The sequence below is a fragment of the Topomyia yanbarensis genome, chromosome 2 (genome assembly GCF_030247195.1).
Source record: "Topomyia yanbarensis strain Yona2022 chromosome 2, ASM3024719v1, whole genome shotgun sequence".
NCBI lineage: Eukaryota > Metazoa > Arthropoda > Insecta > Diptera > Culicidae > Topomyia > Topomyia yanbarensis.
In genome coordinates, this window is record NC_080671.1 from 302444050 (window position 1) to 302471070 (window position 27021).

Consider the following 27021-nt stretch of genomic DNA (forward strand, 5'->3'; position numbering starts at 1 on the left):
GGAAAAAAACATTTCCGATTCTTACAAAGTAATTTTTTTAACCGACTTTTAATCTTAAACATCACGATATACGGACGCTGCTGCGTACGATTTATTTATTTTGAACCAATTTTATACTGATGGTTCAACCTTGCCGAGTTTTACTGGTGAGAACTTATGCTGAAGGATTTCTGTAGCATTCTTCTAACATTGTACAACTGTACATTGTACAGTTGTACAATGCTCGAATGAAACAGCACACATGTCCCTACACGAATGGATGATTCGCACAAAGCAAAATGAGTCAACGCTGATGATGATGGGTAGAACGAAAGAGACAACTAGTATCATGACGCTATGTTAACCGTTTTTGAACATTGAGCTCGACTGCCCAAGCGATTTTGTGTACGAATTAATGCGTTCGAGATTGTACACAAAAGTGTGCTTGAAACGAGCCCAACATGAGGCCAATCGATGTCACCATTCACCTCTGATACAGAACTCCTATCCCTTACCTCCCCGCGGTACCAACCGGGGTACAGGCCACTTTTTGCCGTTTTTGCTTAAACTCGGGACTGGGTCGGGTTCTATCCCCAACCGCTGTCAGTTTCTATCACTTCGACAGGTTGACGCATGGGCGTCTATTTCAGTTTCGTTTCGAGCGGGAGTAGCATTAGTGAAGATCGGCTACGGTCTGTGGCCGTATGCTGACAGAGAAGAGGGACAAACGACACGCGCGTGAAACTGCTAGTGTATCCGTCTTGCAGAGTGAATCTTTCGGTTCGGTTTGTATAGAAGCCTCGATTAATTTTTTTTCTCAATAAATAGTTATTCGGAAATTAGCCCCAATAAAAGCATACTCTGACTAGTATAGATGATCACGGGTCAATACGTATTGAAAACTCGCCCCGTCTATTTTTATGAATCTAATTTCAATTTATGTTTTTGCTAACAATTCCGTGCATCAGGTTAACGATCCTTTGTATTTCCTTTCAATGTGAGATATTATCGTTCGTATACGTGTATTTCACAAACAATCCGGCATGGAAAATAGGAAATACTTTCCTTGATTTATAACATCTTGAGCTATCATAACTCTTTGTCTGTACAACGTATGATCACTTGGTAGTATATCATAGAGAAGGAATTGTGAAATTTGTCTGAATACTGTCGTAATAAAAAAGGATCCGGACCATTATTCGGATAAGATTAGCTTTTCTAGACAATACTCCCACGGTCGGCTCTGTGGAGTTCAAATTGCTTTTGTTTAGAAAAATTAGCATACTCTCGGTATCCGGCTACCCAAAGTATAAAAAGATCAAAAAACTAAACCATATCCTTTCTTTTTCGAGTGATCGTGTATTTTAAAACCAAATAAACTACTACCTAATAAACCATGCTTTACAGGTCGCATCGCTTGCTTGGAGCGAATCCTAGACGTTATACCCTTCCAAACCACCAACTCCGCCACACCTATGGAAGAGTCTGATGAGTCGTCTACTTTCCGTTATGTACACTGCTGGCCAATAAAATAGGTGTGTGATAGATTATTTTGTTTTTCTCTCAATTACGCATACCAAGTTGCAGCAGTCTCTATCACACCTACCGCACATAGAAGCCTTGAGATCTGTCAAGTTACTAGTGGGTTGTTGGCGCTGATTATATTTGCTATCTTTGTCAAGATGCAAAACAAGACTACCGCCGGCTTTTTCGTGTGGTCAATATAATAGGTGTGTGAAATATATTAACGTGTTATTATTTTACATAATTCCATTATACGTTTTATTTGATGAAGTTTGAATTCTGCGTGTTAATAAATGTATTTAAATGTTGAATAAGTCAAAGATTTGTTATAGAATGGGTCGAGCATCTCACTGTACTCAAGTGGAACGAGTTTTGCTAAGAAATTTTGTTCAAGAAGATAAGACGTATAATTAAATCGCGAATACACTCCGGCGGTCAGAAAACTTCGTTACAAATGCCTTTAAACCTTTGAAAAAAGGAAACACGCAAAAAAACCCAAGAAAACATCTACAGCAGCTGACCATCGTATTGCAATTTTAGCGAAATCTGATCCATTCGCGTCATCCAAGACCAATTCAGCACAAATTGGATAACGTAGGTCCGAGAACAGTTCGCTGTAGGCCGTAAAATTCCAATCTTCCAGAAAGAATTGCTAAGAAGGTTCCACTATTTCGAAGCCAAAGCCTTTGAAGAAAAATGCAATTTACTTTTCAACAGCGTTAATGGGCCTGGTTCAGAAGGAATCAAAAAATGGCGACATATCCTTCGGAGGGACGAATCAAAGGTAAACCTGTTTTCCTCCGATGCACAACGAAACGTTAAACGTCCAAAGTGCAAACAGTTGAATTGCGACACACGCAAAATATAGTAAAGCACGGAGGCGAGAACAATGAGGTTTGCGGCTTGCTTTTCGTGAAATGGCACAGGTCCTATTCTTCGCAACGCCACTATAATGGCAAGATTTGAATGCAAGGCTAAAGGATGGACATTCCAAAGGATGTCATGCAGTCCTATGCCAAAGATAACGTGCCTTTACATGACAGTTTCAGCAAGATATTGGCCAAAAACACACATCGAAGTATGTAAAGGAATGATTTCGGGATAATAAAGTGACTATAATTTCGGACCATACCAATCTCCTGCCATCAATCCCGTAGAAAATTTACGGAATGTACTTAAAAAGAAGTTACTCGATCGAAATTTCACAAATAAGGATCGTTTTGTGGGAAGCAGCTTAAAAGGAATACTACCCTATATCAACGGAAATTTATCAGCGTTTGAATGACTCAATGCCAAGACACATGGATGATATTTGGTTGAATAAGGGAGCTTACACAGGTTACTAGTTGTTAAAAATGTTGAAGTCTTAAAATCATTGGATTTGAACAATTTTAATGCAATAAATTACAATACACCTATTTCATTGACCAGGTACTTTTTGGATTTCATGGAGAAGAAAGAGTTACGACAAGGCATAACATTTAATTTACAAATAAAAGTGTTCTTTTTCATATTTACGACTGTGCCCAACTATAAAATATTTGAATATAAAAATATTTTTAGAGAAAACTCAAAATTTCATGTATTTTTATCTCACACCTATTTTATTGACCAGCAGTGTAGGTGAAGCATGGAAACTTCCCGTCTACATTATTCTTTATCCTTCCCCGTAAACGATGGAGATGGGGGTGACCGGCAATGATGGCTATCATGCTGTTGAGGTTTTAATATGGGTCGGATTGATATGAATTCCTACTTACCACTTCCTAAGCAACTCTTATTATATAATCAGCAGTCAAACATGATGAAGTCAGTGTGCAATCCACCAAAATCATCGTCACAACGCAACGCAAAACTGTGCTTGAAATGAGCACAATCCAAAAGAAAGCATAGTGTGTTGAGCGGCACTGCGTAGAGTACCTCCGTACGCTGTAGCGTACGATGTTTTCGTAGCCAGTGTAGCTGAGAGAAAAGTTCGTTACACTGGCTGTGAAAACACGCAGCGCAGCGATCTGCTCCGCCTGCCGTTTAACCGGTAACTGTAGTGATGTATTTTTTCACTCGATTAACTCAAATAATTGATAATTGATAATCGAAAAAGCAATATTCGATTAAAAATTTTCGGTATAGTCGAAAAAATCGATTGGATGATATCAATTAATCGACAACAGAATTCACAAAGAGTATGTGCTAACGCTAATTATGAAAATCGCAGAACAAAAAATGCAAGCGACTCAAAATATCAAAATAGACCCAACGACCATTTTTTGGTTGGCATACTAAGATTTACAACCTAATCGATTATTGATCTTAATTGATTATCTTGTCCGCAGGGATGTTATGCACCTCAGAGCAAATAAAGAGAAGAATAACAAACGCTTTTTGCACTTTTCATGCGAACCACCGCTCTTCTCTTTCACAATAGATCTCTTCACTCCGACGCGTGTTGCTCCCCAACGTGTATTCTACTCCATGGCTGCACGCCACAAAGAGTAGAAATAAAGAGGCTCTTTAGTGTGTATCTTGGTCCCACGCGCACGTAAGTAGAGAAGGCAACCAAAAAACTACAAAGGGCAGCCCTATGGGGTTGCACGAACTGTAGACGTAGGACTATACTACTTAATGTAAAATATTTATTTTCTTAGTACTTAGTGTGTGGGAAAAAACACCCGGACCGGTGAAGAAAAATCTAATTTTAGACAATATAATCACATCTCATGTACAGAACAAGCTTTCTAGTTGCTCTCAAACAGATCCTAAAAGTTCAAACTCCCATGGATAACCCCAAGTTTGTAGATGTGTTTCGATGCCACAGGATTGTAAAAGTTAATATTACGTCATGAAAATTCAATTCTTCCGTGACATTTTTTTGCCTGCAAAATGCCCTGTGTGTATGCAAAGTACATGATTTGTTGGGATATTAGCATTAATCGGAAAATGCTTTCCAACGCTGCGCATTGCATACATACAGGACATTTTGCAGGTCACCAGAAGCTGTTCATTTTACCACAGCCACATGTTCACTTTACCCACTCGCTATAAACATTTTTGGACATGTTTAGAAATCAAGAATCATGTTTGAAAAAATGTGTTTATGACGAAGTATTTTTACAAAATATGTCTAACAAGAAACATAAGGTGATTGTAATATCTCATTCACTTATTAGTTAGAAAATAATGACTTTGCTTAACGTATTCATTTTACCGCCAGTTCCCCTACCTACCAACACATTCGCACCAAAACATTGAACCCAAGCGTACAATGCAAAATGAGTCAACGCTGATGATGATGATGGGTAGAGCGAAAGAGACAACTAGTACCACCACGACACTATTAGCGCGTTTCACCAAAATTCCACGCGGCCTTTCCCGATTGAAAGGAACGGCCGCGCTTAGCCCATCTGTCATAATATCGTGATTTTGCATAGCGAACGGCTGAATCATTTTGTTACAAAAAACAGCCCTGCGTTATGCAACACTTTGTGCAGGTTGATTATACCAGTTGCAAGTGGGGCCAAATTCACCAAGTTCCGTAAAATTCCTTTTAAATTACAGAATTGATAAAATTGCTTAGATTAGCTAAACTAATTAATTAAAAATCCTGTTTTAAAAACTGTCCTTGCGTTTAAACCAAAATGGGAAGCTTATTACTACCACTACATTACTTAATTTCAAGCGCAAATAGCAAATACATGTGCTAGTTAAACCAAAAATTTACTGGCAACATTACAGCGACAGTTGGAGCGGTCGCCTGTTGGACGACACAGGGTAGCATCCCTCCACAGCCAGTGTAACGGACTTCTAGCTCAGCTACACTGGCTGTAAAAAACACAGCGCAGTGATCTGCTTCGCTAGCCGTTCAACAGAGAACTGAGCGTGTCTGGCCAAGTCCGTTCTTTAAATAGTCGATGATGACGTCATTCATAGAAGCGTTGCGCGCTAGGTACACCAATCCGTCCTACAGGGCTTGGGAAGCGCTGTCTTCTGTGTGTAAATGCGCGATATTTTGACAAGGTTGTATATTATTTGATTTTTTAATGCTATGATATCAAAAATCTTTGGGTTTATCTATTGGAATCTATTCTTAAAGGTATATCGGGGCGATTTGCGCAAAAAATTTGAAAATTTATCGTGAGATGGCTGAATTATATGCGTTTAAAATTGGACCACTTTTCGTTACATACCATTTTTGTAGAATTTGCAGAGTGCACCCCCATATCGAAAACAAAGACGTAGTCCTACGTCAAAACATTTTTAAAACGTTCTTCCGATCAAACTTTATCTGAATTGTAGTTTGATTCGCCTTCCTACCTGCTTTCCAGTGAGGGGAGGCACAAAAAAGAGGCTCTTCAAGGTGACTCTGTGAACGAAATTGTGCAGCTCTTGGTGCACAGATCTTACTCTTTTTCGTTTTCAAGTTTCTCTTTGTGCGGTCGTTCTGCACATCGCAGTGTTTTTGTGCTGCACTATTTTTAATCGGTGTATTTCGCTCTATGTGGCTCATTGTGTCAGCAAATAACAAGCCTGCTTGTCCGATTAATCGAATCAATTAGTCAAGCGCTAGAAACTTACTCGAATAACAGATAATCAATTATTCGCAAAAATCGGGCATCACTAGGTAACTGAGCTTGTCCGACCAAATCCGTACATTAAATAGTCGATATTGACGTCATTCATAGAAGCATTGAGCGCTAAGTACACAATCTGTCGGACTTGGAAAGCGCTACCTTCTGTGTGTAAAAACGTGGTATTTTGACTATGTTATACTGTATTTAAATTTTTTATGCCATGATATTTAAAATCTTTGGGTTTATCTATTCGAATGTGTTCTTAGAAGTATTTCGGGGCGATATGCGCAAAAAAATTGAAAATTTATCGTGAGATGACTGAAATATAAGTGTTTAAAACATGACCACTTTTCGATACATGCCATTTTTGTTGAATTTGCAAAGAGCAAATCGAATCCCATATTGAAAAAATACGTAGTCCTACGTCAAAAAATCATTTATGCTTTGTGTGCACATATAGTATACTTATACAAATGCATCAGATTTTTAAAAGGCTAGGTGATGTATTCCCTTCAAAAATAGAGTAAAATGCTTCTATTTGGCTTTTTAACGTAGGTCACCCCCTTATGCTGTTTCATAATGGATAATATCGTTCCAATCTATACTTTGCATCTATCTACACACCTAGAAAAAATCGTGTAAATTTACGTCTCCTGACCCTGACATATACGAGCATCAAAAATGACTTACTTTTACGTTTCATTTTAATTTTATTTGACGTTGAATTTCGCTGATCATGTAATTTTACGCCACATATGGCGATTGTTCTGAATGGCAGTACGTGTAATTTTATGTCATTGCGCATGTAAAGCGTATGTTTCATGTAAAATTAAACGAAGGGCGGTTATATTTTGGCATTTCGTGAATTACGGTTTACTAAATTATGTCATGCTTGCAATTACGTCAACGATAAAATTCATATTTTTTGGTGTGTATATTTTACGAATCGATTCATCGCGTAATACTAATATACTGTGCCGTTTCAAGATGGGAGCCAAATGAGTCTAAGCAAATGTAACCTGTGAGAGTTACACCACTCAACGCCACGCAGATACAGCCGCTAAGAGCAAAACTTTTAGCAAAAGGGTAATTTTCACCAAATTTAGTGGTAAATTATACGGAGGGTGGTTATTGTGGAAGTAAAAGTAAACAAAACAACATTTTGCATAAAACGATCGGCCATGCCTTTCTTCTGCAGACCCATTACATGTACACGTGCATTGGCTTAGCATTATATAACTTCAACGGTACTGAAAACAGTGTGTGTTTGGTTGTGTGTTTTTGAATTGCCCCATGTTTATGCAACTTTTTCTATAGCACTTCTGGATAGCTCCAATAACTACAACTTTCCAAGTAGCCAAAAATACCCATCGTCCCGTTGATGCAAGCGTCAATTGACCTTTTTAGTTTCACGAAGCTCAAACTAAAATCGAAACGCCAGTCATCAGTCGAATCCAGGATAACTCCGATTTTAAACTGGCAGTAACTTTTAATGATATTTGGTATTTTTATTACGGTAATAAAAAATCAATACAAAATAGTTCGAAAATATGGAACAGCTCTTTAAGTACAAGTTTAAATTACTTTCTGCTAAATACTGATAATGAGTTCCACGTTCAGCCAACGTTCTTTCCGATTTCTGATCGTCAATTTAAAGCATTGAATTCTGTTCCATTCAAGACCACTTCAAAAACGAGATTAATCCACCTAACAGTGTGATGAGACATTTCCTATAACTTTTATAACTCTCTCTTTGAATTTTATATCGATTGGGAATATTAGGAACATGATGTTTCACGACGTTTTTGATATCACATGCTAAATAGTACAGTAGCAGACCTCAGATAATCGATTAAATTAGCTTGGGATAACATGAGCGCAAAAAATCCTGAAAGTTTAATCACATCAAGCCTTCAAAAACGTCGGGCAAATGCTTTGTGAATAAAATATCTATATTTTTCAATAAATAAATTATTCATGGAAACACTGAATTTTCTTAACCCTCGAAAAGGCACGAGGGTCTCAGAGGCTCGGCACGTTATAATTTTTTAGTTACAAAAAATGTGTATGCAATATAAGCTAGGGCATGGAAATTTTGATAAGTAGCTTTGAAATCTATAACAAAAATAAAGAATTGTGAAATTTTCATCTATGGAGTGATGCGCAGCTATGTTTGAATTTTTAACATACACAAAAAGGCAAGCCGGGCCTGGCAGGCCCGGTGTGCATGTAATATTTACTAGGGATACCACGGGTTTTATACATTAATATTTATCTGAAAAAAAAACATTTTGGTGAGTTTATCTTCATATTAGCAGGTATTTTTTATCAAGTTTTTATTGATTTTATCTTTTTACCTTTTCTTATAAATAAAAATCTTGAAAATAATGGAAGAAATTCGAGCAAATTCAACAGCAGACGAAACTGATTTGCAAAGCGAGGAGGAAGATGCGAATGATATTGCCTCCGACGATGAATCTGATGCAGACTCAGAAGAAGAATCTGAATATATACTCCGGTTATGCATCAGAAGAAATTAATACCAACCCAAAAACATTTATTCGGTCGTGTTCAAACGAAATGGAGCTCAGAACCAATCGACGGTCGACGTGATCTTCCGAAAGCTCACCTTTTGGAAAAATATTTCACCTTTTTACATCCATCGCCTTATACCCTGAAATCGGGATTTACTGTGTGTTCGTACTCATTTATTTATTTATAATTGATATCAACAGACACAGTGTGGTCCTAATGATAATTTCTTAATCTATTTGAAAAGTCAAATTGTCATCTGCTACGTGGAATGTGAAGATCGAACTCGGATGACACTCTGTTGAAGGTCCGCTGTAAACCAATGATGGCACCGTTTACTCCATAGTTAGTCCGGCGAAGAGGTAATCGAAGGAATAAATTATTGCGAAGGGCGCGAGGGCGAACGTTCATATTTATCGCACTGAGAAGCTCTGGGCAGTCAATTCGATCTTGCAAAATATCCGAAATCGTCATAGCACGGAATAGATCCCGCCGCACTTGCAATGTATCGAGTCCAATAAGCAAACCCCGGCTTTCGTAACTTGGCAGCTGGTGAGGGTTGCTCCAAGGCAATCGACGAAGGGCAAACCGAACAAATCTGCGCTGTACTGTCTCAATTCGATGGACACCGTTAAGATAATGAGGGCTCCACACAACTGAACAATATTCCAGAGTTGATCGAACGAGTGAGCAGTAGAGAGATTTCAAGCAGTAAATATCTGAAAAGTGCTTAGATATTCTCATTATGAACCCCAAACAGCGTGATGCCTTTGTGATAATATAGCTGATATGCTGTTTAAACGTCAGTTGTTCATCGAGAAAAACTCCGAGATCTTTGACAAAATTCGCTCTGTCAATCGTGGAATCAGCTAGACAGTAATCGAATCGAATTGGCGTTTTTTCCTCGAGAACGTAATGACCGTACATTTCTTGGGGTTTAGGGTCATTCGGTTGAACTCGCACCATTCCGCAAAGGTTACCAGTTGGCGTTAAAAGAAAACTGCATCATCAGTATTCCGGATTCTATGGTATAACTTGAGGTCGTCGGCGAAAGATAACCGTGGTCCTTTTTAAACAAAAGTGACCGTTGTTGAAATACAGAAGAAAAATCAATGGTCCGAGATAGCTGCCTTGCGGAATACCAGAAGAAGCAAAGAACTCTTCGGATACACAATCACCTATCTTGACTGCTAGACGACGATCACTGAGATACGATTGCATCCAACGGAGAATATTAGTACCAAAGCCAAGTCTATCCAACTTTGCCACTGCAATATCGTGATTAATCTTGTCAAAAACAGCTGAAAGATCCGTGTAGATAACGTTAGTTTGAAGTCCGTCCGATATGGCATCTGTAACATATGTTGTGAACGACAGAAGATTCGTAGATGTTGAACGTTTCGGCATGAATCCATGCTGAGTCTCGGAGATATACTGTTTGCAGTGGCTGGATATGGGTTCCAACACAGCCATTTCAAACAGCTTAGGAACTGCGCTTAGAGTTGTAGTACCACGGTAGTTGTCAACTACCTTATCACCTTTTTTGTGAACTGGAAACATGAAGGAGCATTTCCCGAGTTCGGGAAATACTCCGGTTGTTAGCGACAATTGAAACAGATGACAAAGAGGTCCAATTAGACCGGCAGAGCATTTTTTTAGAATAATAGTTGGTATACCATCTGAGCCTGCCGAAGTTGAAGCCTTCATTTTGCCAATCGCCAGTTGTACCATATTATTGTCGATATTGATAGAGTTCAAAGACTGGTATGATTGAGGTACATTAAGAGCCGCGCGTGAAACCTGGGTCGGTGTCAGTTTCTCGTTGGAGAAAACACTCGCGAACTTTTCAGAGAACGTCATACGTCATACGCTCATACGTCCTCCATAGCTCATCGTTGAAGGCAACCCGGATTCCTTTCTTTGCTCGTTTACATGCTTCCAGAATGTTTTAGGTTCGGACTTCAACTTACGTTGCACGTTTCGCAAGTAATCGGCATGGCAACGCTTCGATGTCTTTTTATAGACTTGGTTAACATGCACATAGTGTTGTCGCAGCACGTAGCCCCCAAACTTGGAGTACTTCTTCAGAGCGGCTCTTTTAGTCGCTTTTAACCGTCTCAGCTCGGCAGTGTGCCACGCTGGATGCTTAGATTGAAGGCCACTTCTTTTGGGTACATAGCGATCGATAGCATAGCTCATAGCATTGGAGAAGGTCTGAACTGCAACGTTGACATCATCATTGTCGAGAATTTCAGTCCAGTGGATATTCGACAGGAAGTCAATAATCATATTATAGACGGCTTTTCTAAAATTATAGCTGACGGTGTCAGAAGCATTGCAGTCATGCTTCACTCGAATCGCTTCAAGCACTATATGCAGGGGAGGGTGGTGTCTAACAGTCTTTACCAGGGGGAATGGTTCTGCGGTAACATTTTGCGCGTAGTCAGATTTGCTCGTAAAACAGAGATCAAGGATTCTGTTGTTCTCGTTCACCACATTATTCGTTTGGCGCAGCAGATTTAGACTGTAGCAGTCAAGCAAACTGGCGATACCATCATGAAAAGATGACAGTTTTGGATCAGCGAACATAAATCCGTCAGAAGCAGTGCGCCATTTTAATCCGGAGAAATTAAAATCGCCAACAATCAGGATCTCATCAACCGGGCTTGCTTGAGCGGAAATCCGTTCCAGTGACTCAGTATGTGAATCAATCAATGTCGAATCCCGAGTGCGGTCAGGTGGAAGATAAACCACGCAAAGAAAAAGTGCGTAGCCAGCCAGTTTGATTCGCACCCACACCTGTTCGACACAGACCCCCAGAGTATCGTCAATCAGTTGCACTTTCAATCGACGATGGATAGCCACAAGTCCCCCGACGCCGGTAGCCTTGAGACTGTTGCGTGAGCTGCAATCAGTACGGAAAACATCGTAGTTGGCACCAAATACTTGCACTGACAGAGTGCTGTCGCTAAGCCACTTCTCTGTTAGGGCGATTATGTCGAAGCATTCATCCGAACTTGCTATCAAATAATCGTCGATTCCTGAATTCATACCGCCAGCATTCTGATAATATATGTGTAGGTTTGAATGCCGCGATTGACTGGAAGCGAGGAGCTGATCAATGCTTGCATTAACAAAATCATGTTCGTACTTATCGTTGGTATCGATTTGGAAGACCCCTTCACCACTCCTGCACACAGGACCGGGACGACTGGTGAACGCTGGCTGCAATCGCTCGACTGTGGCAGGGGGATCAAGGGCTTCCATAGTGCTAGCTGCAGTGCGTCCCAGGGTGCGATGAGGCATACCAGCATAGCATAGAGTGCTTAGTCCTTCTGTGATCGTTGTAGAGCGAAGATGATGTTGAAGATTCACAGCGGCGGTAGAGATGTGTTCATCAGCAGACTGTAAGTGAAATTTACATTGAGGGCGTGCAGCATCTTGTATTGCTTCGGAAGGCCATATATCCTTCTTGGCTTTACCTGACACAGAAGAAGTCGCCGATTCGTCAGATAGACCGAGATCGCTCGCCGGGGTACAAGAAGTTGGACAGACGAGTTTATCCAGAATAGCTTGGCGCTACTGTCCACCACCAGATGGATTCTTCTCCGCCGCAATCCTGATGATAGGTCGTTGGATTTTTGAATTGGTCACAAATTCACGGAAGTAGATGTTCTCCGTCCAAGAGCCTTTGGACAGAGTCTTATCCCTGTATGATTTGCTAACGCCAACTTTGAAAGTAATGAAGCTCAGAGATGAGAGATCCTTGTCCTTAGGAACTAGACGAACTATTCTAGAAACTTCATCATCCGTCGTGCTGGGATCAAATGCTAACAAGTAAACCCATAACAGCTCCTCAGGTGGTGAAATTGTTTTTATTGTTTCAAACGTAGCTTTGGATCCACGAATATTAGGAATTTTTGTTTTGAGCGAATCATCTTCGCGTTTGCGCGTAGGTGTGTTTGAAACTGGATTATATTCAGCAATTCGTTTCCAAGGTGTTATGGTTGGGGATAGCGGTTTTGAGTCAACTTTAACCGAGAGAGCTTTGACGACATCTTTCAAATCAGCTATGTCATTCTTTATAGATTTCAGAGAATTGTCGTCAGGCACTATGTCGCAACAACGCGAAGTCATTCTACGGAAATTATCATTTGAGAATAAGCCAGCACAGCCGTTGCACATCCATAATAGATTCCGTGGGTGGGTTCCCAGGACGTCACGAACATCATAATCCATCTTGACGCATATCATGTGGAACGAATTTCCGCAGTATCCACGACATGTGATTCGATCAGAATCATTAACCATTTTCGAGCAGTTGTTACAAGCCATGCTTTGATGTAGAAATAACGCCTAGCGAGTATGCAATATGCGCAGGAAAACGCTAACGGGTAACGTGCGTCAATGGAAGCGAACTTGCACGCAACGTGCGACAACTCAGCTACCCACCAGCAGATGTCGCTTTTGGCGGAAAAATTGAGCGTAACGTTCTGTTCAGTGATAATGTCAAGAGAAAACAAAAATCACAAACAAAAACTATCACTTTCACAAATCAACACTAGCAGATATAATCGTGCTTGAAGTCACGAAATTTCAATGCACACGTACTACCGAATAACACGATAAACGGATAAAACAAGAATAAAAAGAATCGCGAGTGTAAAACACTAAAAATGTCAAAAAAACTATCAGCTCTACTGACCACCGGAATATAGCAAACAGTGATGTAATTCCGGAACCGGAAGGCGGATCAATTAGAAATTCAATAGCAGCCAATGGGAATACTGTACCTTTCATTTGATACCAAGTTTGTAAAAATTGGTAAAGCATTCGCTGATAAATAGGTATGAAATTATCTTAGGAACTTGGTAAGTTCCCCCGGGACATCAAAAACCGTCATAGCTGGGCAATGTGGTCGAAGCGCCTTCGGTGGGTCATTAATGATCTAGACATGCAAAGCCAAGTAATGTTGCACACATTTTAATATATATTGCATCATTTGGACATCATGGTGTCAGTTTATATGGAAATTTGCTGTGTGATCGTACTCTTCAAACCGTAACTCCAGAAACGAAAGTACGATCAATAAAAAATCAATAGCGACCGATGGGAAGGCTGTACCTTTCATTTGAGACTAAATTTGTGCAAATCGGTCCAGCCATCTCTGAGAAAAATCGGTGAGATTGTTTACCACATACATACATCTATACATACATACACACATACATACATTTTACGATCTCGACGAACTGAGCCGAATGGTATAAGAGATTTAGCCCTGCGGGTCTCGGTTAAAAAGTCGAAATTTCGACCGATTACATAACCTTTCTATATGAGAAAGGCAAAAAGAAGCTTGAATTTAAACGGCCCGGCTTGCCCTTTAATGTTAGGATTTTAGCTTGCCTTCACAAGGGTTAAGAAATACATTAAGCTGGGCCAAAAAATCGCGAAACAAATTTATTATTTTAGGACACCGTTTTAAATATAAATTACGCTAACAAACAAACTAATAGAAATAGACTCGGTAAATGTTGGTAAAAGTCAATAAATTAAGTCCTTAATCTATTAACATAAATTTGGTGCAAATCGATGAAATAGAAAAATTATAATCAAATAGGGATGCACCTAGAAATGTGGGATTCGGAGAAGTTTCTTGTGTATGAGGTTTTAACGACTTTGTTTATGCTTACTTGAACTTATATCCTATTCTTATTTTTATTCGCTTCTCATTTTCCCAGAAATGTTTCAAATCGATACGATGATGAAAGGGTAGAAAATTAACGTCAGAAGCAGTGGCGTAGTAAGAAAATTTTTCGGGGGGATATGAAATTTTTTTTGTATATATATGAAAAAATGTTCAAAAACATTCTGAGCAGGAAAAAAATGTTCAAAAACCAACAACTCAGGGAACAGGTTTGGGTAGTCAAGGTAGGAAAGCTAGCTGTTGGTATAGAATAAATGCTCTTCCCCTACGAGGACAATCTAAGCGGCAAACTTCAGACTGTCTAATTTACTGAGCCCTTCAGTTCCCTTGTGCCATTCAGTACCACTTCCTCGTTGAGCTTCCGACTGATTCGCGAACTACTTGGTCTAATCCCCGACAATAGATCTTGCCTACTCCGACGAAAAGTTCCCCGGCGAGAGAAGTTCGAGCCAACCAGCCAGGTGCTAGGTCAGTTCGGCGATTCCGGTAGAGTGGGCATCCGGTTTGCTGGAGCCCCGGCGCGACTGGTGGTTTATCGTCGCGGTCTAAGCGGTCTCGTTCCCGGCGGTGAATCTGACTGTAAGCTAAAGGAGAGGTCCCAGACGAAAGAAGTTCTCCCGATACCGATTCTTATTTGATTTCAATACCACAACTTCTTGAGCCCTTTGACTCGGTAACCGGTGCCATTTAGCACCGCAACTCCTTTAAGCCTTTTAGTTCTCTTCTTGGGCCATTTAGCACTACTTCCTTGATGGTCCATTCAGTCCTCGACTTGTTCGCGAACAACTCGGTCTAGTCCCCGACGATGGACCTGACCTACTCCGACAGAGTATTCCCCGGCGAGAGAAGTTCTCCCGAGATCGAGCTAATCAGTTAGGTGCCTAGTTCGGCGATTCTGGTGAAGCAGGGTATCCGATGCACTGGTGCGCCGATGACCCGCGACTAGCGGTGTCTCGTCGCTGTCTATTCAGTCTAGTCCCCAGCGGTGAATCTAGCTTACGCTAACGGAGAGTTCCCTGGCGAAAAAAGTTTTCCCAATATCGATTCTTCTTTGGTTTTCGCTATTTTTCTATCGGAACAACCGGTGGGGTGCCGTAGTCGGTCTGGCAAATCTGCATGGAGCGTGACATCCGGTTCGCTGGCGTTTCGACGACTCATACTCGCTGCTTTGTTGCAGTCTAAACGACTAGTCCTCGGCGGTGGATCTAGCTTATACCTGCGGAGAGTTCCCTGGTGGTGATTGCTCTCCCGAAACCGTTGTTCGATGTCCATTTCGCTGTAAGGCAGTCATGATCTACATCAGCGGTGTTCAACCTTTTAAGTAGCTCCCTGCACGTCACTTCAAACCTCGGACATTCAAAGACTCTCCTCGGACATTCAAAGACTTCAAACCTCGGACATTCAAAGACGCTCCAGGCACAGTGTTGACGTTGCGTGCCCACACCGATGAAGATACTCCTTAAGCAGCCGTGGCTCGGTAGAAGCTGTTTCAGGTTGAAGGTCATCTGTCCGTGCATTCTATTGACCCACGTCGACAGGTTTGGATGAGCCAGTTGGTCCACTTTCCTTTCTCCGTATTATCCTATGCCTGCAGCTACGTCATCATTGAATCGATTCTCATCATCTTCATCACGTTTCTGACATTTCATTGATTGTAGCACTTGATATCCTCCGTCAGGGTAATGCAGATGGGGATCATCTCGGCATCAAGGCATACTGCCTCCGGTACGCAATCGCAACTCGTACGACCAGTAGTCGAAGCGTCCTGTTCAGCTTTTCGCGGTTTCACTTGGTTTTCAGCGCCGCGCCCCAAGCAGTATCGATGACGAAACACTAGATAAAGACCCGACATTTCGCATGTGTAATCAACGTGGTTGTTTAAGCTCAATCAGTCGTCGATTATCACTCCCAATTGCTTCAGTGCACGCTTCGATGCATTCACGTGCCCTTCGATGGTGATCTGTACCCGCTGAACCGCTTTTCAGTTGCTGTCCAACAACAAAACCGTCTTGTAGTGAGCTATTTGCAGCTTGACCCGTTCATCCAGCTCTCGATCGCATCGATTGTCTCCGTCATCGATTTTCTTCAAGTGTCTCACCGTTAGTGACACATCATCCACGAAACCAACGATTTTCACTTTCCTTGGCAGCAGCATTGTTAAGACCCCACACTGATAGAATATATTCGTAAATCGCTAGGAATTTATTTCGTACAAACAACTTTAATAAAATATACGAATTTTTCGTATGCATGATGTAGTTCTATCGAAACCCTTTTATTTTTTATTACGAGTTTTTCGTGAAAACCACGAAATGACTTTCGTTGGCTTATTACGAAACAGCTTCTTTCAGCAAACGAGTCGTTCGCTGTTATATACGAATATCTTTATGATATTTACGAGCACCATTCGTCAAACCGTCCACGTCAAAAGAGCAATATGGAGCCATTGTTGCTATTCGTCAGATAATTGTTGTTGTCTGACTATTTAGTAGTCGTATCCGTGTCCGCCGGTTGCAGGAAGATTTCCTGAACCTCTTTCGCTTCCAGTTGATTCAGAATCTGGAGGTTTTGGCCAGCCTCCGGCCACTGTGCGCCCGTCCTTCTTCGTGCTGCAGCAGGGTTCCATTGGCCGATATGGTAGGGAATCGCCTGGTGGCCTCCATGGGGATACTTCTCTCACACTCTCCAGTCCATGTTCGCCGTCAGTCAAGGACTACATAATGTGGCGAAATTTCTCTCGGTACCTATATCCGTTTCGTGAACTATTAAGCTCCTAGCTCCTCGCTTCGCCGCGATCTACTCGTTATAGTCCTCGGCGGTTGAGCTAGCGTCCACAACGTGCCGACAGGTAGGTGTCCAGTCTGCAGCCAATTTTCACTACAAGGAAATATTTTCACAAGATAACTTTTGCAATTGAAACGTTGAGAATTTCATTTAAAATATTAGGCATATTTTTGTTTAACATATTCATTTTTTTCAAATTTCTCCAAAATATTTCGGGGGGGGGGGGGGTTTCGTCCCCAAACCCCCCCCCCCCCCCCCCCCGCTACTACGCCACTGGTCAGAAGGTTAAATGAAGAGCTTAATTCGATTGGTATATAAAACTTGGTCCTTCCGGACTCGGAAAAATGCAAGTTTGCGCAAATACTGTACAATTCTATTACAAGAAATTTTTATTCGGATTTTTTTGAAAATGTGTGTTTTCGCGATTTTAACTGTAACGTGCCATAAAAATAATATTAGGAATCGGTATTAACTACAATATTATATTAATATAGAAGAGAATTCAATTCTGAAGAAAACAAACCGTGATTTGTTTGAACCGGTAAATTATTTTCTTTATTATCATTCTCCATATTCCGAAACAATCTGAAAGGCATTTCTTACGATTAAGTTTTTCTCGTATACCTATTTGGAGCTCGTCTTCATTCCGCTCTATATCTTTATATATTATAAAAAAACACTTAAGTTCAGAAAATGTTGTTATATTCTTATATAGTTTATCTATTGACGTAAAGAATTAAAAATCACGATGATATCGATCTTGCAGGTTTCCCTATTATCTATAAAAACTAATATCAATTATTAGGAAGCTTTCACGTGTTTTAAAGATTCGCTCAATTTTTTTGAATTGCCATTTTTGCGGTTTTATCATGCATATTGTAACATTTTTCTAAAGGCACATCCTAGTGAAAGTTCAAAAAAGAAAATTTATTCCTCATCCAACGATATTTTGATGGTCAAAATCGGTCAAAGAAATGCCGGAGATTTTTATTTCTTTTTCCCAAATCAGAAGCATCAAAAATTTCAGAAATGTTGAAAAATACAAAATCGGCTAAACAATTAAACCGTAACTAATTTGTTTGTACCGATTGCTCCAAAAAATGGTTTGTTTGCAATAAATGTTATCGGGAGTCTGATTTCATACATTATTTTGTTTGGCATTTGACGCGACCTACACTTTATACTACACACCAAAAAATGATGAAATTTAAACGACATGTAAATCAATACAAATGTAAACATACAACGATTGAATCCAAAATTTGATTGAAAATTACGTTAAAATCAATTGGAGCATCTAACAGCATACAATTTTACACTTTCAGTCGTGTAATATTACATGTCATTCATTTTACAGCAGTATTCGAGTAAAAATCCATTGTAGTGCATTGGTTATCCGTTTAAAGAAACTGTAATTTTCAATCCACGTGTAAAATTATAATAAAATTTGTTGAAGAAAGTACGACAAGTCGTGTGTATTTGTGGTGGAGCTTAATTTTACATTTATGTTCATGCTCCAAATATGTGCATGAAAATAAACTTAAAATTACAAAATATTTTTATCTGTGTAGGTCACCTGAAAAGTTCAAAATTATTGTAGCACCGTGTGACGATCGGGGCGATCCGTAATGCTTTGATGAATATACCTATTATATAGTTCCAAGCGCCTTTGTCAAGTTTATCATTTCATTGTTTCTCTTTTAACGTAGTTATCAGGTGTATGATATTACTCGACAAAGACACACGAGGTTTTTGTGGTGCGCTATAGTGATATAGTGATGTAGTAATATAGTGAGTGATCGAAGCTGGGAATTTACTGCCTTGCTGTTGGGTAAGTGAGCGGGTTCCCCACATATTTCACATTAGCTAAGGTTAAGCAATTAAATGTATATTTTAACATAAACAACCCTTTTCATTTCATCCACAAATTATTCAACATTTGGGGTCGATTTCTTTATCCTTGCTTAACTGCTAAACCAGGTTTATCGGGCCATTAAACCCGGTTTAAAAGTTAAGCGAGGGTGAATAAATCGGGCCCTTGTATCTTAGTCAACGGTATATATATTTATTTACCCTACAATAGAGAAACATGATAAACACTTAATTGCTCTAATTTCCATAGACTTGACAATGATTTGAAAAGAAATCCGAATATAATCTGTATTCGACCTATCGCTACTTGATTTTTTACATTTTGGTCATTCAAATATGATAAAACATACTGTTACTAAGAAATAAAATCTATAAGCTGTGTCCAATAGAATTTGGCACCATTATTTTTACGACATATTTTGAAAACTATTTATTTTATATTTCAAAGAAAACATTTACAAACGAACCTTTTCAAATACATAAAACGCAAAATCCAATCATTGAAAAACAATTGAATTTTACTGTCAAATTTATTACAAAATGCATCATTTCTCCTGATTCCTCTTGGCAATCGTGGAATTATGCATCGTTTTCGATGACATTTTCCCAACTGTGAATTTTGATTAATTTGGAGAACTTAGAGATTAACTAATGATACTACGACTTAAAAACAATCCAAAGAATGCAATTATCAACATCAAACCAAACGAATTTGGAGGAATTTTTTTCGCGTGCGTCCATTTTCCGTCCAACTGGGAATATTTTCTACCAAATTAACAAATAATATTTTTCAGTTAGGAGTATTTTGTAACTTTTTAAAAGTAAAGCTTTCGAAGTTAGTGTATAGCATTGCGATTTTTTTTGTGTTTCTCAAAGTTTCCCTCAAGGTTTTCCTTCACATTGTGACAAGTGTCAAAGTTAGCGCAGATGCCAAATTTTGCATAGTTTGGACAGTTTTTGCCTTAGTTGAAAATTTATCTCGAAACTTTAACGTAGGGGTTAGGTATTTTTACATAGAATCTGTATACAAAGTTTGAAAGAAATCGGTTAAATAGTTTTTGAATGGCAGGTAACACCGCAAATCATGTTTTTTTCCAGAAACGTTCTACAAAAAGCTTCGTCATCGAGTCGTTTGTCGAAATTTTTGCATGGAAAAATTACAGCATGTTATTGAAATGATACACTATAATGTACAAAAGTTTTGATCAGTTCGCTTCACGCAAAGTTTAAAAAAAATAGAGAAATTTTTTTTTCACGCCAAAACCTTTACCCCTCTTAATAAAACTTGCAAAGTTGAATATTTTCATAAATTTAACATTCTGAGGAGACCGTCAAAGATAATTTTCATGTAAATAAGAATAACATTTTACTAAATATGCCTACACAAAACAACTGATTAATTTTTCAACACAATTTTTAAAATGCATGATTTTTACCGCATTTAGCGCATTACCGCGCGGTGCGGTGCGGTAAATGCAATGCGGTTGCGGTCATTTTTATTGCACATTCCAAAAATTGAACACGCTGTTCAAGCGCATATTTTTGGCATAACAAAATTATAGAGAAAACTGAACAAATTAAAAAAATGTTAATATGTCAACTGAGTCATCAAAAAAATCGCTATCGAAAAAATGATAAAAAAAACTTCCTTTACCCGCCGTGTGTGTTGTTATCATGTTGTGTTTAAAATAAATTGACGCGAAACGAACCGAGATGGGAATATAGTGTAAAATAACGAAACGGAAAGAATATTTAAGGGCATTTAAATAATCACGCTGGTAAACTTCGGCACTTGCTGTGATCAGCGTGTTTACAAAATTTTGTACGTTTCAATAACAATTCCAGAATATTGAATCAAGTGTTTCGGAAAGCAAACTTTAGCTTCTCGTTTCATTTGCATCTGAGTAAATTCGCATTGCTTGTAGGAATATACATTTTGTATACATTCTTTAATTCAAACTTTGAAGAAATAAGAAAATTTCAATAATAATTTAAACAATTTCGTTCGTTATCCAAAAAATTTCAGATAATAAGCAAAATGCCAACAACGAAGATAGTGTCGGAGGCACGAAAAGCAGTGTTGTTGAGGGCGTACACCAAGAAACGGAAATTACAACAGGGGGAGGAGGAATTAAATGAAATGAAACGAAAAAAGTGAACTTAGAAAGTCAAATTGAACCTCTACGGAGACCTGTTGGCCTGAGTTTTAGCGATGAAAACAACGGGTGAAAATATATCATTGACTTCAGCTTTGAACCTACCAGCTGAACAAAAGTATAAGCTTATTAAAGAAAATCCAGTATTCACTGCAAGATATTACGATAATAAAATAAAACAACTTATGAAAAAAATTAATCATAAATTGGGAATTTTTCAACCATTTCAAGTAACAGATCATTATCGACGAAGGGATTCTCCTCATGATCACATTCTTCTGTTTATCAACGGAGCTCCAAAATTGGACCCAGAAAATACAGCTAGTTTTGCAAAAGTAAATGAGTTTGTAGATAACTTTGTAACCTGTGAGTATGATGAAAAGAATCCATTCAGCAAATATTTGCACCACATGCACACCGTCACGTGTAGCAAAGGTAGAAAAAATATGCAATCTTGTAGATTCAATTTTCCAAAATTTGTAATGCAAAGAACAATGATTCTCGAGCTTTAAACACACGTCGAGAAAACAACTGAAGTTAAACAAAATTTGGCAAAAATCAAAAATTTCATGGAAGTCTTTTACAACAACAAGGAACGAGTCAATAAAGAATTCAATGATATTTTAAATGAATTAGGGATGCCGGACGAAGATTATATTACTGCATTAAGATGCTCAATTTCGAAAGTGTCCTTGTTTTATAAAAAAAGAAGCTGCGAAGTTGATATCAATACATATAACATTACATTACTAAACTTAATGGAATCAAACGTAGATGTATAGTCTATTATTGACGAATACGCGGTTGCTAAATACTTAGTCGATTATATAGCGAAAACAGAGGCTGGTTTGTCAAAAGGATTAAAAGATCTCCAAACCGAACTTAATAAAGATGACCGCAATTTACTTGAACGCTTTCGATGCACCGCCAATAAGTTTCTAAATGCCAATGTTATGTCAGCTCTCGAAGCAGTATATCATTGCATAGGGACAAGTCTTTCAGATACAAGTAGGTCATGTATCTTCATAAACACAAATCAGAAGGAAGAAAGGGTAGTATTTTTGAAATCAGTTAAAGAACTCGAAGCTCTGCATCCCGATTCCGAAGATATAGGTGGAAAGGACATTATTACTCACTATTTAGAACGTAGAGCCTTATCGGATATGTGCCTAGCGGAATATGCAGCTTCTTATTTTAAGGCTGTAAATAAGAGTAGGAAGCAGAACAATTTTAACTCTGAAGATGATGCGAGTGATAATGGCGTATATCAGAAACCAACGGAAGATGTACATCGCCGTAACATAGCACGAATTATACGTTATGTTAGATACAGAATTGATCAGGATTCAGATAACTATTTTCGAGAGCAATTATTATTATTTTTATCATGGAAAAATGAAGAAAAAGAGATTGAATCAGTCAATTGGAAAAGTGTGTATGAAAATAATATTCATACAATTAACAAAAATCGTTCGAAGCTTATTGCATGCAATACCGGGTGATTCTTTGGACAAGGCAGTGGAAGAAGCTACTAATAACCGGCAAGATCTTGATGAAGCTGAAATGGCTGATTTTGATTTTGATCAAACTGGTCGAGATCAAAATATCGACATTTTAATTCAAGGTGGCATTGAACGGCCCAAAGATATCCCGTTTGTTTACACCGCTCCGTTAAAAATAGATGTACCAAAGCTATTTGATACTCTCAAATCATTGAATCCACAGCAATTGGAAATTGTTATACATATTTATAAATGCTTTAAGGTCGGACAATTACCACTAAGAATATTCCTCTCTGGATCAGCTGGCGTTGGAAAAAGTATGGTAATTTCTACTATTTTTCATTTCATAACCTATCATTTGGAATATTCGATTACAAAGACTAAAGATCAAAACTTGGATTCCCTGAAAGTATTACTATGCGCATTTTCGGGGAAGGCGTCGTTTTTAATCAGAGGAAATACGTTACATTCAGCATTGGCGTTACCTTTGACAGAAAGCGCTAATATGCCAGATTTACCAGTGGATGTAGCCAATAATCTAAGGCAACAATTACTATACTGTAAGTTGATTATTATTGATGAAATGTCAATGGTAGGTAGTGCAATTTTTTCTAGAATCGATACAAGATTGAGACAAATTATGGGCTCTCATGAAAGTTTCGGTGGTTTATCATTGATTGCAGTTGGTGATATTTTGCAACTGTCACCTGTTAAAGATGCTAAAATTTTTTATCCACCAAAGCATAGTTTAATAAAGACAAATATTTCCCCATTATGGGATGAATTCTCCCTTTACGAACTGACTGAGGTAATGCGCCAAAAAGATGACATAAACTTTGTTAATGCATTGAACAACTTTGCCCGTGGTGTGATGACCGAAGAAGATATATGTGTTATCAAAACAAGTTGATGAATCTCAGGTACCTGATTGTGCCATTCGATTGTACTATACAAACGCAGATGTTGAAAAATTCAACAATATCAAGATGGAGCAGTCCATGGAAACAGAAATACCATGTGTCGCTGTAGATATTATTATAGGAAAACAAAACCAACAACAGAGAGCTAAAAAATTGAAGCTTTGGAAAGAAAAATCGACTAAGGATTGTGGTGGTTATCCTTATATGCTACGTCTAAAACGAGGAATAAAGTATATGATCACTGTGAACCTGGATGTTTCAGATGGACTGGTCAATAATGCTACAGGAACTCTTAAATTCGTACATTGCGATCCTGGAACAAGCAAACCGAAAATTGTGTTTCTTGACTTTAGGTCGAATATCGTTGGTAAAAAAGTGCGCCAACAGTACATCGACTTTAGGATAAATAGTGTAATTAATAGCTCTTGTACTCCAATCACAAGGCGAGTCTACAACCTCACTAATTATTTTCAGAAAGATTATCAAGCCATGCGTGATCAATTCCCGTTGGTTCCTTGTGAGGCCCTTACAATTCACAAAAGCCAAGGACAAACGTATGAAAATATTTGCCTAGATTTTCGCAAATCTGGCAACTTAAATCGGATCAGTTTCATCAAAAAACAAATATTTCCAAAGGATTTATGTGTTTTTCCAAATATGGAATTCTTATCGACAACATAACACCGAAAATTGTCTTCAAATTTTACGGAAAACATAACTATCATAGTCATATTGATTTAATTTATTTCACGATTGGAAATGTTTCAGTGATAAGTGGTTACAAGTCTTCAAAAGCCGCATTGTCTGATTTCAAAAGTGTGACAAACAAACTTATTACAGTTGATGTGAAACCGACCGTTTTCATGGGAGAGTTCAATTTCAATTTAAATGAAACAACCAATGCACAACCTACACCTTCATTCAGAACAAATTTTATGTGATTTTTATGAAATCCCAATCTCTGGAAATGGCAGTTGTCAATTTAATTCTATTTCTTATGCTATACACGGCAACGAAAGCTTTTCTCAAGATCTATTCATAGCTTTTCAAAGCGTACTTGAGGATTTTGAACTTTTTTAAGGATTCGGTCCAAGATTAGAATCGGAGACATTACCGGAACTACTAAGAACTTTTTGCGATCTAAATCGCTGGGGTAATATGGACATACTTTTTGCTCTGAGTATCAAACTGTAGCGAAAGATATTTATTATCCAACAAAAGTCAATATTTCTTTTATTCAACCTTATACAGTGTATTCAGCACCAATAGTATTACACCTTCGAAATGCGGGCACTGATTGTGCTCATTACAATGTATTGCTACCACGAGATGTAAAAGTGTCATACGAATTCACAAACGTTCATTCGACGTATAGTTTGCAAAATATTCTAGAGGATAGAATGCGAAATACAAAAAATAGAATTTAGAAAGCGTATTGTTGTCCGCCACATTGCTATTGTTCGTGTACCCTACATGAATATAATGCGAAAATTAAAACATATGATGTTTATATTAAGTGGCGTTATGACGCTACGTATGCTATTGAGTCGGATTCAGGACTAAATATTTGTGTGCCGGATCATCATTTTGACTTTAATCTCATGAGAAGTATTCATTCAACCTTATTTTCAAATAAAATGTTCAATGTAATCAATACATCAAAACATTAATTTGTATATTATTGTATATTAAATTAAAAATGTTGTATCGGTACATCCATGAATAACTTCTCACGTTACCTGGTAACAATAGAGAAGATTCAATTTATGTCATGGTATGAAAATTTCTGTTTGAAAATTTTCACAAAATTGATGACAGCAATTTCTTGATTTTTTCTCTGATGCGAAATATATTGAATAATATTTGTGGGGATCGGTTTGACGGATCAAGACGTATTAAGTTGAATCTCCGTTGGTATCGTCTGCAGGTTCCGAATGACCGACTTCCTCTTCCGGTTCACAGAAACGAAATTTCATTACGGTTTGACGAACAACCAACCTTTATTGATCTCATGCTCTATTTCTATGTATTATCCAAAAAATTTAAATCTATCTTGCTTACAAAACGCTTGAGTTTAGTTTTAATACTGAACTTGGAGAAACGACTACCGCTACTGATACCTAGCTAACATTATAATGCCTTTACTAGTTACCGTAGGCCGACTTGACTACTGCGCATGTATTGAATCGGTTATCATGATCGTTTATAATTTCCCTCGCCTTATCAACCAAAATCGATTGTGATAAGGTTGATGGCTGAGTGCTAGAATAGTGTTATGGCAAATGTTTGTAGATGCTGTCAATATTTTTTGCAATCAATAAAGATGAAAAAGAAAATGAAGGTAACCTGGCCTAAACGATAAACAATAGTTCGTAAATAACTACGTCAGTTAGACATGTTTCAATTCCAAGCGTTCGATAAAATTAGTATTTATAAAAATTTAGATTTTTTTTGCAATGCATCAGGTGAGTACATATTTTCATCAATTATCAATCTTCTAATTAATTGATTTTTTTCATGCTCTTTCTACAGAAATATGGCACAAATAAGCGAGGAGGATATGTGGAAAAAACTACAAGATCTTCACGACATTGTGTTGGGTAGAAAGGTGAGCTTGTGCTAAATTATTTTGGTAAGATGTTGTTAATAATTTGTACATAATTCATATGTTTCTTGCAATAGGAAATCGACTTTCAAGAGGCGGATGCAGGACCAAGCACTAAGGACGATGGCAAGGACAACGATGATGACAAAGAAAAGAAGGGCAATGAGAACAAAAAACCAAAGAATAAGAAATAGAATCTACACAAAACGTCAGGAAAATTGTCAAGGAACTAATAAAACTAATATAAACTTCCAGAAAATCTCAGTAAGATTATATTGTTCTTTATTTCGTAACAGACCTATTGTATAATACAAATTCTTTCAGATGTTCAAGGTCCAGAAAGTGCAGCGGATGTGCGCTACACTCATGCGTCGGGCTGATGATGCACTATCGTATATCGACAAGCAAAATATTCCTCCATTTGGTAAGATATAAATCGTGTTCTAAAGCATTAAAATAATAAATCATTTTTGTTTGCAGTATGCCGCCAGCTGAAACAGAACATCAGCACGCAGGTTGACACCGTCACCGTAGAAATTAACAAAAAAAATAATCTAAAGCTATTGATACTAATATAAACAGAAACAATAATAATTGGCCTCAACTTAGCCGTTTTGGCGGTAATAGTCAATTTCATGTTATTGGTATTATTTCTAGATATTGGGAAACGGCAAGAATCCGTCCTCCATATTTAATGTAAAAATCTCTTTTGATAACTGTTCGATTTCAACAATCTATAGCTTGTTCGAAAGGCATTCGTATAAGCTGCCTAAAAATATATAAAGTGTTAATCTATGTTGTCAACTTCGGCAGATCATTCAAAAAAAACTGCAAGAAACGCCATTTTTACACATTCATATCTTGGAAACTAA

The 27021-nt window shown here is 38.2% G+C and overlaps 1 long non-coding RNA gene across 1 annotated transcript; it reads left to right on the top strand.

The window, feature by feature from the left end:
• Positions 1 to 18818: 18818 nt before the first annotated feature.
• Positions 18819 to 26780, top strand: LOC131679307 (uncharacterized). Its single transcript, XR_009303830.1, has 5 exons — positions 18819 to 18925; positions 26077 to 26152; positions 26227 to 26413; positions 26474 to 26573; positions 26630 to 26780. It is a non-coding gene; the product is annotated as an uncharacterized LOC131679307 (long non-coding RNA).
• The last annotated feature ends 241 nt before the right edge of the window (positions 26781 to 27021 follow it).